This window comes from Lampris incognitus, chromosome 16 (assembly GCF_029633865.1).
Source record: "Lampris incognitus isolate fLamInc1 chromosome 16, fLamInc1.hap2, whole genome shotgun sequence".
Taxonomy (NCBI): Eukaryota; Metazoa; Chordata; class Actinopteri; order Lampriformes; family Lampridae; genus Lampris; species Lampris incognitus.
The window spans coordinates 46,737,026-46,750,593 of record NC_079226.1 but is presented as its reverse complement, the minus strand read 5'-3'; the positions used below and the strand labels follow the sequence as shown (position 1 = coordinate 46,750,593).

General features: G+C 45.9%; 1 protein-coding gene across 1 annotated transcript in view; it reads right to left on the bottom strand.

The window, feature by feature from the left end:
* nrxn3a (neurexin 3a) overlaps nucleotides 1-13,568 on the bottom strand; it is a 564,844-nt gene that overhangs the window by 37,484 nt on the left and 513,792 nt on the right. The gene's annotated exons all lie outside the window — the stretch shown is intronic.

The following is a 13,568-nucleotide window of genomic DNA, read 5'->3' as shown; positions in this document are numbered from 1 at the left end:
CCCCCCGACGTGCTCCTAGTACCCCGCCTCCCGACCTCTCCTCTGTTCCCCCTGAGTACCATGAGTTAGGTGAGGTTTTCAGCAAGACCCGGGCCCAATCTCTTCCTCCTCATCGACCTTATGACTGTGCTATCGACCTCCACTCTGGGGCACCCCTTCCCAGCAGTCGTCTGTACAGTCTGACCATCCCCGAGAAAGCTGCGATGGACGAGTACATCTCCGAGTCCTTGGCAGCGGGGCTCATTCAGCCCTCGTCCTCCCAGGTGGCAGCTGGATTCTTTTTCGTGAAGAAGAAGGACGGGGGCCTCCGACCCTGCATTGACTATTGCCAACTCAATGAGATAACCGTCAAGAACAAGTACCCCCTTCCTCTCATGAGTTCCACCCTTGAGCCCCTCACCCAGGCTACAGTTATCACTAAGCTGGCCCTCCGGTGTGCCTATCATCTGGTCCAGATCCGGAAGGGGGACGAGTGGAAGACAGCCTTTAAGACACCCCGGGGTCATTATGAGTACCTGGTCATGCCGTTCGGCCTCACCAACGCCCCGGCGGTATTCCAGGCTCTCATGAATGACATTCTCCGCGACATGCTCGACGAGTTTGTGGTGGTCTACCTCGATGACATCCTCATCTTCTCCAGGACCCTCAAGGAACATGTCCAGCATGTCCGCCGGGTACTCGAACGTCTCCTCCGGAACTGGCTCTTCGTCAAGGCAGAGAAGTGCCGGTTCCATTCCCCTTCCGTTGACTACCTGGGCTTCGTCTTTGAGAGGGCACAGACCCGGGCCGAGCCCCGCAAGATCCAGGCTGTGGTGAACTGGCCCGACCCCACATCACGGAAGGAATTACAGAGCTTCCTCGGGTTTGCGAACTTCTATCGGAGATTCATCTGGAACTACAGCTGTGTGGCAGAACCTCTCAACAGGCTGACCTCCCCCTCCCAGCTGTTCATCTGGTCCCCGGCCGCCCGCTCTGCGTTCCAGTCCCTCAAGGAGAGGTTCACCAGCGCCCCGGTCCTGCTCCACCCCGACCCCAAGAGGCAGTTCATCGTAGAGGTGGACGCTTCGGACACTGGGTTGGGGGCTGTCCTCTCCCAGCGGTCAGCGTCTGACCAGAAGGTCCACCCATGCGCCTTCTTCTCTCGCCGGTTCCTCCCCGCCGAGGAGAACTACGATGTTGGGAACCGGGAGCTGCTGGCAGTGGTGGCTGCTCTGGAGGAGTGGCGCCATTGGCTGGAGGGGGCGGAACAGCCATTACCATCTGGACGGATCATAAGAACTTGACGTTCATCCGGGCAACCAAGCGCCTCAATGGTCGGCAGGCACGGTGGGCCAGCTTCCTCATTCGGTTTGACTTCACGCTGACTTATCGCCCCGGGTCCCGCAACACGAAGGCAGACTCCCTGTCCCGACAACACCCGAGGAGGAAGCCAGCTACAGAGGAGCCGACTCCCATCCTTCCTGAGGCCAGGGTGGTTGGTGTGGTTACCTGGGGCATCGAGACCGTGGTCAGGCAGGCGTTGCGCTCCCATCCCGCCCCGAGCCACGTCCCTCCACGACGCCTATTCGTCCCGGACGCAGGCCGGCCCCGGGTTCTCCAGTGGGGCCATGCCAGTCAGTTTGCTTGCCATCCGGGTGTCCACCGCACCTTCACCTTTCTGGCTCGGCGTTTCTGGTGGCCCACCATGAGGAATGACGTCAGGGACAACATAGGGGCCTGCTCCGTCTGTGCTCGCAGCAAGGCCTCTCACCAGGCACCCGCGGGTCTGCTGCAGCCCCTCCCAACTCCAAGCCGGCCCTGGTCCCATGTGGCGTTGGATTTTGTCTCCGGACTGCCGCCCTCCCAGGGTAACACTGTGATCCTGACAGTGGTGGACCGCTTCAGTAAGGGAGTGCACCTGGTGGCCCTCCCCAGACTCCCATCGGCTTCTGAGACGGCGGACCTCCTGATGAGCCACATGTTCCGTCGCCACGGCCTTCCCCTGGACGTCGTCTCGGACCGAGGGCCCCAGTTCGTCTCCCAGGTATGGCGGGCCTTTTGTAAGGGGTTGGGTGCCTCTGTTAGTCTCTCCTCTGGCTATCACCCACAGACTAACCGACAGACAGAGAGGATGAACCAGAGCGTGGAGTCTGCACCGTGGCCGCCAAGAAACCCAGCTCCTGGAGCCGGTTCCTCCCCTGGGTCGAGTATGCCATCAATTCCCTGGTCAGCTCTGCCACCGGCCTCTCACCTTTTGAGGTGTCCCTGGGCTACCAGCCGCCTCTCTTTGCTGCGCAGGAGTCGGAAGTGGCGGTTCCCTCCGTGCAGGCCCATCTGAACCGGTGTCGTCGCGTCTGAGAGGTGACCAGAGCCGCTCTGCTCCGGGCAGCTGAGCGCGCCAGTCAGGGAGCCAACCGACGCCGGTCCCCAGCACCTACATACCAACCAGGCCAAAGGGTGTGGCTGTCCTCGAAAGATCTCCCGCTTCAGTCCACCGCGAAGAAGCTGAACCCCCGGTTTGTTGGCCCCTTTGAGATCAGGAAGGTTCTCAGCCCCGCGACGGTGAGTCTTAAGCTTCCGGCTTCCTTGAAGACCCATCCCGTGTTTCATGTGTCTCGGGTTAAGCCTGTCTCCCACACTCCTCTGATGCCTCTGGCCCCGGCTCCGCCTCCCCCTGAGATCGTGGATGGGCACCCCCAGTGGAAGGTCTGCCGGCTGCTGGACGTCCGGCGCCGAGGACGGGGGTTCCAGTATTTGGTGGACTGGGAGGGCTACGGTCCAGAGGAACGTAGCTGGGTCTCCCGCCAGCTCATCCTGGACCCTGGGCTGCTCACTGAGTTCCATCATTCCCATCCCGACAAGCCGGGCAAGTCGCCTGGTGGCTCCCGTGGAGGGGGGCGTACTGTTATGGCCCGCCCACCCCGCGCCGTGGCCGTCAGGGCCGGGCTTAGTCATCAGGGCTGGGCTTAAGTTTGGTGGCCTCCCACGTGCCCGTTGTCAGTTCGTGTTGTAACCTCCCCGCAGTAGTGGCGACTCTCCTCTCATGGTCACTTTCTCTACGAACTCATCCCAGCCCTTGGTTCATGTTTTTCCCTTGCAAGGTTTCCCCGTGGAAGTATCCTGCCTTGTTCCCGTTTGGATTACCCGCGAGTTTTTTTCCCCCTTGGACTTTCCGTTTTTTCCTTGTCACTCATTGCCTTCCTATGTTTGAATAAAGTACGCCAGTTTTCGGCTAACCCCATCTCTGTCTGGTGTCGTGCGCTTGGGGTCTTCCACAAACCCTAACAAAAGTTAGGTTTTTATTTTAGGAACAAGTCTTGTTTTTCTCTCTATGTCATGCGAAGACTAGTTGAGGCAACATTCTTGCCTGTTCTTGTCTATGGTGACTTACTGTACATGAACACATAATCCCATTGTCTCCATATGTTAGACACTGTGTATCATGGAGCATTATGGTTTGTTACAAACTGTAGAGTCCTCACTCATCACTGTGTCCTTTACTCCAAAGTCAATGGCCTGCTCTACCAACACTGCGACTTAGTCACTGGTATGTTTTCATCTATAAGGCCATTCTGAGTACCCTCCCCTGTTATTTATCTATCTTTCTGTCCATAAAACATGGCACTTATGGGTTACGGTCTCAGGACACCTTGCAAATGACTGTTCCTAAAGTTCAGACTGAGCTGGGCAAGAAGGCCTTTATGTTTTCTGTACCATCTGCCTGGAATAGCCTGCAGAATGGACTTAAACTCCAGGACTTGGTTACTCTATCTGAATGTAAAGGTATGGTTAAGTCTATGGAATCTGAGTATATTGTAAATTGTGTTTCAATTGATAACAAGTTTGTATCTTTTCCCTTTCCCTGCATTTTTATGCTATTTTGCACTTTGAGCTATTCTGTTGTCTTCATGTGAGTGTGTGCTGAAACTGATGTACTGCTGCCATTCTTGGCCAGGTCCCTCTTATAAAAGAGATTCTAATCTCAATGGGACTAATCTGGTTAAATAAAGGTAAATGAAAATGAAAATGAAAAAGGTATCCCCACCCTTATAAACAATACAGTGGCATAATGATCGAAAACAACAATTGGTTTCATATGCAAATATCCATGACCATTAACAAGAGTTTCAATGGCCATGTGTACTATTCACAGAGGATTGTGGAATATTTGCAATCACAACATTGTGAATCCATCGCCTCCATCCTCTGTGAATAACACACATGCCCATTAAACCCTAGCTAATGCTCATGGCATTCCTATCATTGTTTTCGGTTGTTATGCCATTGTATTATTTATAAGGGTGGGATACCTGTAGTCAGTTGAGACTGAAGCGATTACTTAGATGTGGCACGGCACGGTGGCCCAGTGTTTGGCACTATTGCCTCAAACAAGAAGGTCCTGGGTTCGAACCTCAGGCTGTCCCAGGTCCTTTCTGTGTGGAGTTTGCATGTTATCCCCATGTCTGCATTGACTTCCTGCGGGCACTCCTGTTTCCTCCCACCATCAAAAAGACATGCATGTTAGGGTTAATATCCCTGCCTGTGCCTCTGACCCCTGAAAGAAATAACTGGAGTTGGTCCCCAGGTGCTGCACGGCGACTGCCCATTGCTCCTAGCTACACACCTAGGATGAGTTAAATGCAGAGAGTAAATTTCATTTGCATGCATGTACAAAATGACTAATACAGAGTATTCAATTTGTCTTCTAATTTAGATGAGTGATGACACATTTCTCTCAATAAATGTTGTGTCCAGATGAACTGATTCAATGTTGATTTTCTTACCTGAATTACTGAGCATGCGTTATGACAAGAAGTTTGAAGTTGTGAGAAAGCAGCCGAAGGTAGAGAACTGAGAAATTGTATAAGAGTGATGCTTTAATGTGGATGAAGTTTGTGAGGGAATGATGTGGACAACACCCAAGGCTTTGTTAGAGGTAATAACAGGCCCAAGCCATTTAACAACACCATTTTGTGAACATGTGCTTGAGTTTGACTCCAGAGGGCCACAAACTGGCTCCTTTGAAAGTTTTTTGTGTCGGGTTACTGCAGGAGTTAATAGATCTTTCATCAAGATTTACTGAGCTTTTATATGGAGGAGCAGCAGCTTTGTATGGAATCGAGCAGGAAAGCTTTCTGGTGCATGTATCCTCCATTACATGTGGAGTCACCAGCCGCTTCTTTTCACCTGACCGTGAGGAGTTTCACACCTGAAGTTGGTCCACCCCAAGGATCGGGTCCCCTGGCACAAACAGCATATACACTCACTGGCCACTTTATTAGGTACACCTTGCTAGTACTGGGTTGGACCCCCTTTTGCCTTCAGAACTGCCTTAATCCTTCGTGGCATAGATTCAACAAGGTACTGGAAACATTCCTCAGAGAGTTTGGTCCATATTGACATGATAGCATCACGCAGTTGCTGCAGATTTGTCGGCTGCACATCCATGATGCGAATCTCCCGGTCCACCACGTCCCAAAGGTGCTCTATTGGATTGAGATCTGGTGACTGTGGAGGCCATTTGAGTAAAGTGAACTCATTGTCATGTTCAAGAAACCAGTCTGAGATGATTCGAGCTTTATGACATGGCGCGTTATCCTGCTGGAAGTAGCCATCAGAAGATGGGAACACTGTGGTCATAAAGGGATGGACATGGTCAGCAACAATACTCAGGTAGGCTGTGGCGTTGACACGATGCTCAATTGGTACTAAGGGGCCCAAAGTGTGCCAAGAAAATATCCCCCACACCGTTACACCACCACCACCAGCCTGAACCGTTGATACAAGGCAGGATGGATCCATGCTTTCATGTTGTTGACGCCAAATTCTGACCCTACCATCCGAATGTCACAGCAGAAATCGAGACTCATCAGACCAGGCAACGTTTTTCCAATCTTCTATTGTCCAATTTTAGTGAGCCTGTGCGAATTGTAGCCTCAGTTTCCTGTTCTTAGCTGACAGGAGTGGCACCCGGTGTGGTCTTCTGCTGCTGTAGCCCATCTGCCTCAAGGTTCGACGTGTTGTGCGTTCAGAGAAGCTCTTCTGCATACCTCGGTTGTAATGAGTGGTTATTTGAGTTACTGTTGCCTTTCTATCAGCTCAAACCAGTCTGGCCATTCTCCTCTGACCTCTGGCATCAACAAGGCATTTTCGCCCACAGAACTGCAGCTCACTGGATATTTTCTCTTTTTCGGACCATTCTCTGTAAACCCTAGAGATGGTTGTGCGTGAAAATCCCAGTAGATCAGCAGTTTCTGAAATACTCAGACCAGCCCGTCTGTTACCAACAACCATGCCACGTTCAAAGTCACTTAAATCACCTTTCTTCCCCATTCTGATGCTCGGTTTGAACTGCAGCAGATCGTCTTGACCATGTCTACATGCCTAAATGCATTGAGTTGCTGCCATGTGATTGGCTGATTAGAAATTTGCATTAACGAGCAGTTGGACAGGTGTGCCTAATAAAGTGGCCGGTGAGTGTAGTGTATGCTGTTAAGTGCCAGTAGGATTGTCATGACTTCTACATTGGGGAAATCAGACACTGGCCAAGAGGTTGGCACAACACAGGAGAGGTAACACATCAGGCCAGGATTCCACAGTCTACACCATCTACACAGTCTATACCATCTACGGGCCAGTGGCCACTCTTTCAAGGATGAGGATGTGCACATCCTTGATAGGGAGGAACGCTGGTTCTAACGGGGAGTCAAAGAGGCCATCCACGTGAAGAGGAAATGATCATCCCTGAACCAAGGGAGGGGGGGGCCTTAAGTGTGCATCTGTCACCGTCTTACAATGCTGTGATTGCAAACATTCCCAAATCCTCTGTGAATAGGACACATGGCCATTGTAACTCTAGTTTATGGTCACCTATATTTGCACGTGAAACTGGTCTTTGGTTTCTGACATCAGATTCGATTCTCCATCCGCAGCAAATTCACACTGGAGACTCAATACAACATTTCAGTCTGATGATGCATTCTGTACTTCAATAATACAAGCAATTGAGGAATTTATAGGCTTTAATAACACAGATGAGACTAATCCATCATTACTTTGGGAAACCCTAAAAGCTTTTCTTAGAGGTAAAATTATCTCCCACTCTGCCTGCCACAATAGGCAACGCAGAAAGACACAGGGCATAATTGATAAAATATCCGATATTGATAGGCATTACGTGATAAATCCTACTCCAGCTCTGTACCAACAGGAAATGAACCTCCAAACTCAATTTCATCTTTCCTCCACAGAGAAAATGATACTGAGATCAAACGGAGTACTCTACGAATATGGCAACAAAGCCAGTTGTCTGCTGGCCCTTCAACTCAAACACCAATCAGCATTGTGATATATCCCTCAGATCTATGACCAATTAAATCAACTTACAACATGTCCCCTGGAAATCAATGCCATCTTAAAATCATACTACTACATACAGCTTTACACATCAGAACCCTCAAAAGACTCAAACATGAATAAATTCTTAAGTAATATCGGAATACCAACTGTTGACCAACAAACAAATACAAACTTAGAGCAGCCAATACCCCTGGGAGAAATATGTGACAGCATCAGGGAAATTAACAATGGCAAAATACCAGGACAAGATAGGTTTAACACAGTTTTATAAAAATTCTCAAAGCAATTAGCTCCATTACTACTAGATACGTTTAATTATTCCCTTTCCACAGCAACTCTGCCAAAAACTTTAACTAAAGCTTCAATCGCTGTCATTCTTATAAAAGATAAGAACCCTGCAGAATGCAGCTCATATAGACCTATTTCACTTTTAAATGTTGACGTAAAAATACTAATAAAAGTCTTGGCAAAAAAAATATGTCTCTCTTCAATAATCTCTGAAGAACAAACAGGCTTCATCAGAGGACAGCCCCTATCCTCAAATATGCAGTGTCTGCTTAATATAATTTCCACTCCATCCACAACCACAAAGCACTGGAAAACATACTTTGCAAATATCTCACAAGAAGTTTGGAGGACCTACTTGCTTTGGTGGTGGGAGAGGACCAAAATTGATTTTTTCAAGGTAGACAGGGCTTTCACAATGTCAGACGAGTGCTCAATATTTTACACAGCCAGAGAAGGGTGAAAGACACGGCCTTACGCCGACTTGATGCAGAGAAGGCCTTTGACTGTGTTGAATGGCCTTTCCTGTTTGAGGTGCTTACCCGCTTTGGCTTTGGGGATACATTTTGTAAATGGGTTAGATTGCGTTGTACTGGGCTCACTGCAGAAGTTTTTATCAATTATGTGATCGCTAACCCTTTTAACATCTCTAGAGGTTGCCCGTAAGGAAGTCTTTTATCAGCATTGCTATTTATTCTTGCAATAGAACCATCTGCTATAGCGGAGAAATCACTCATGAGTATAGTATCTTCATAAGACAAACATATAGATGCATGGTCAGCTACAACCATGCTGCTATAATGACATTCATCAATTTTTGGAAACAAGTACTGCTGAGACTAAAATATAGTCTAAATGTGAGTAAGTTTTATAAGTGCTAGAATAACGGGAATATTCTACTCCTTGTCTCCGATTATCCAACAAATTCAAGTCTTTCATAAAATGGTGTATTGTCTTCCTCAATCTCGTCTGAGTATTATCTAAACTGGGTGATTTGTCTCTGAATGGGTCTAACGTGCAATTAAAGCTTCCAGCTATGATGTATTGCCCAGGGAGATCAGAGCCCCAACTTTTAACAAAGCATTCATATATCTAATTCCTAATGAAAAACATATCCTCAACTGAAAATTTTAGATTGCTGTTACACTTGATGTGGCTGAGTCAGTCTATTAAAACACTCCAATACACTTAAATGTTTACACTGTAATAATCTAGTCTGTTCTCTGCACAATCATCACTGTCTGGTTTGGTTCAGCCACCAAACAGGACAGGGACAGACTACAACAGACAGTTAGGTCTGCAGAGAAAATCATTGGTGCCAACTTGCTGTCCATTCAGGACTTATACACCTCCAGACTCAGGAAAGGGGCAGGCAACATCACTGCAGACCCGTCACACCCTGGTCACAACCTGTTCCAACTCCTCCCCTCTGGTAGGCGCTATAGAGCACTGTGCCCCAAAACAACCAGATTTAAAAAGTTTCTTTCCACAGGCTGTCATTCAAATGAACACTTAACACTGTCAAATAAATCCAACCATGTTGTATATACTGTACTGTACATGTTGTATATACTGTACTGTACATTGTACATATACTGGTACACTCTGTCATGTCTACCTCAGGTATGTGAGTAACCTGCTAACATGTATTTCAGCATCGCCGATATATTTTCTGCACCATTGCACTTTATCACCTCTTATTTCACCTGTATAAGTCAGTCTTAGTGTATATATGTGAAGATTGTTGTGTTGTAGTTTTGTTATTCTATGTTAAGTACACTGAGAGAGCCATGAAATTGGAAAGCCATGAAAGCCATGTACACTGTACACTGTATGAAAGCTATGTACACTGAGAGAGCCACGAAACCAGAGTCATATTCTATGTATGTGCATACATAGCCAATAAACATGGTTCTGACTCTGATTCAATAACTGCTATCTCCCTTGATGCAGAGAACGCTTTTGATAAAGTAGGATGGCAGATCTTGTTCGCCACCTTATCTCACTTTGGCTTTACTCTAATTTTATTACATGGGTAAAAATGAACCAATTAAGAACCAAAGCCTGCAGTGATGACAAATGGAGTGGGGTCACCCTTTTTTGATTTCTCTAGAGGGGCCTCATTAAGTCCATTACTGTTCATAATTTTCCTAGAGATACTGGCAGTTGCATTTAGGGCACACTGGCATTAGATGGGTCAAGGGAGGGGATAAAGAACACAAGCTATTACTTTACAGACAACATCATAGCAGTAATATCTGACCCCTTGGTGTCCCTACCACATCTGATGGGTTCTATCCCTCACTGCCTCCAGGAAATATATGACACCGTGGTTCTTCTGTCACTGATGGATTTATTCAACGTAATTGTACCTCAGTCAACATCACCGTCATCAAATCGACTGTCGAACTGTTCAAATACATGACAATGTACTTAATGTACTTAAGCACACCTCCACATCACACACAAACTATAGAAACCTAACTATAAATATGCATGACAAGACATTAAAAATGTTAATAAACATACCTCGCTGGCTGCACGCAACCATGAGGGAATGAGGCCACTTGAACAAACATAAAATCTTCAAACAGGTAATGCAATATCACCTTTAAACTCAAACTTTTAAGCAGAGTATGGAAAATTACCCTGCTTCATGTTTCTTCTTGGAGGAGATTGCAACTAAATGTGCCCCTGTACAACATAGAATGTAAACATACTTCCTGCGTAGTTTTAATACAAAACAAATCAATATTCATTAAAATAAATTACACAAATATTATAAGTAAACAAAAGATCAAATAATATTTGTGGCAGGTAAACTCTTTTGTGATTTCACTTCACACTTTCACTTCACACTTTCATTTCAATTTCACACAATAAACCTAATATTTATGAAAAGAACAACCATAACACTTATCTGATTCAAGCAGTAGAACGATCTTTTGTACAGTCCTATCAAGACAGACTAGTTTAGTAGTGCATTTTCTCCGGTTGTTTAAGGTCGACTCACTAATTAACCGTTTTACCTTTCTAACTCTTTCATCAGTGTTGGGATACACCTCTGCTACTCTTGCCAATCTCCAGTGGGGTACAGTGCTGTATAGCGCCTACCAGAGGGGAGGAGTTGGAACAGGTTGTGACGGAACAGGTTGTGACCAGGGTGTGATGGGTCTGCAGTGATGTTGCATGCCCCTTTCCTGAGTCTGGAGGTGTATAACCGTCCTTGTGAAGGATGACAATTGTTGTTAACCTTCGTATTTCTCTCATCTTTTTGCCATATTTGTCTTTGCTGAAGATTAAGGAGGTACTCCTTCTTCCAACTCGTCCAGAATTAATTTGCCAAGAACGGCACCTGGTGCCATCACTTGCGTAGGTATCCTACGCAAGGGGCGATATTATGTTGGACTTCATCATGAGGATGTGGTTAGGTGTGAGAGGTTCAAGATTTGTTGGATCATTTAAGTGCTCTGTTGTCAGAAGTCTGCTATCTATAATAGCCATCACTTCATACAGAATGGTTCTAAGCAAGGCACTGTCAAGTCTTTCAGCAGATTGATCAAGGATTACTGTTAGAACACTCCTGATCATCCTAATTTGTCTCGCCCATACATTTCCCATTTTGCTTGATGATGGGATGTTCATTATGCAATCACATCCATGTTCCTTCAACTGTTCATGATCCAGGTCCTTCATTGCATGCATGAACTCTCTTTTTTGAGCCTACAAAGTTGGTGCCTTGATCACATCTCAGCTGTCTTACATTTCCACGTATTACAAACCCCAATTCCAATGAAGTTGGGACGTTATGTAAAACGTAAATAAAAACAGGGTAACACGTTAGTATGGGGAACATAAAAAAACTTAATTACTAGTGAATAAGTAATGATCAAGATGTCACTTTAGTATGGGGAACATATTCTAAGTAACAAAAACTTAATTTACAGTAATTTAACACTATTAACACTTGTAGTTTTGTGTTTTGTTATGTAAGAACAGACCATATTCATTAAGTGTTAGTAAGGGAGAATAACTCTTTTTGTGGTACTACCACCTTATAAAGTCCATACTAAGCAAAGCATATTGAGATGGTACTACTAATAAGCAATAATTCTGAGGTTATAGAGGGAAAACTCATAGTTAATGGCTTACTGGTTGTATAATAAGGCCATGCAGAATAAGGCATTAATGAGTACGTAATAATGACCTATTAAGAGCCAATATGTTGCTAATTTGCATGCTAATAAGCACCTAATTAATGGTGACTACGTTCCCCATACTAAAGTGTTACCAAAAACAGAATACAATGATTTGCAAATCCTTTTTCGACTGATATTCAATTGAATACACTACAAAGACAAGATATTTAATGTTCAAACTGATAAACTTTATTGGGTTTTTTTGCAAATATTCACTCATTTTGAATTTGATGCCTGCAACACGTTCCAGAAAACCTGGGACAGGATCTTGTTTACCACTGTGTTACACCACCTTTCCTTTTAACAACACTCAATATGCGTTTGGGAAATGAGGACACTAATTGTTGAAGCTTTGTAGGTGGAATTCTTCTCCATTCTTGCTTGATGTACGACTTCAGTTGCTCAACAGTCCGGGGTCTCCGTTGTCGTATTTTGCGCTTCATAATGCACCACACATGTTCAATGGGAGACAGGTCTGGACTGCAGGCAGGCCAGTCCAGTACCCGCACTCTTTTACTATGAAGCCACGCTGTGGGAACACGTGCAGAATGTGGTTTGGCATTGTCTTGCTGAAATAAGCAGGGACGTCCCTGAAAAAGACATCGCTTGGATGGCAGCATACGTTACTCCAAAACCTGTATGCACCTTTCAGCATTAATGGTGCCTTCACAGATGTGCAAGTTACCCATGATGCCATGGGCACTAACACACCCCCCAAACCATCACAGATGCTGGCTTTTGGACTTTGCGCTGATAACAATCTGGATGGTCCTTTTCCTCTTCAGCCCGGAGGACACGACATCCATGATTTCCAAAAACAATGTGAAATGTGGACTCGTCAGACCACAGCACACTTGTCCACTTTGCGTCAGTCCATCTCAGATGAGCTCTGGCCCAGAGAAGACGGCGGTGTTTTTGGGTGGTGTTGATATGTGGCTTTGGCTTTGCATGGTAGAGTTTTAACTTGCACTTGTAGATGTAGCGATGAACTGTGTTAACTGACAATGGTTTTCCCAAGTGTTCCTGAGTCCACGTGGTAATATCCTTTACAGAATGATGTCGGTTTTTAATGCAGTGCCGCCTGAGGGGTCGAAGGTCACGGGCATTCAGTGTTGGTTTTGGGCCTTGCCGCTTACGTGCAGAGATTTCTCCGGATTCTCTGAATCTTGTGATGATATTATGGACTGTAAATCCCTAAATTCCTTGCAATTGTATGTTGAGAAACGTTCTTAAACTGTTGGACTATTTGTTCAGGCAATTGTTCACAAAGTGGTGAACCTCACCCCATCCTTGCTTGTGAACGACTGAGCCTTTCGGGGATGCTCCCTTTATACCCAATCATGACACTCACCTGTTCCCAGTTAACTTGTTCACCTGTGGAATGTTCCAAACAGGTATTTTTTGAGCATTCCTCAACTTTCCCAGTCTTTTGTTGCCCCTGTCCCAGCTTCTTTGGAACATGTTGCAGGCATCAAATTCAAAATGAGTGAATATTTGCAAAAAACAATAAAGATTATCAGTTTGAACATTAAATATCTTGTCTTTGTAGTATATTCAATTGAATATAGGTCGAAAAGGATTTGCAAATCATTGTATTCTGTTTTTATTCATGTTTTACACAACGTTCCAACTTCATTGGAATTGGGGTTTGTTCAATGAATGCATGCAATGCATTCATTGAAAGCGTCTGTGGTAAGATCATCAAGCATTTCAATATGTATGGCTCTAGAGCACATACAGGTGAAA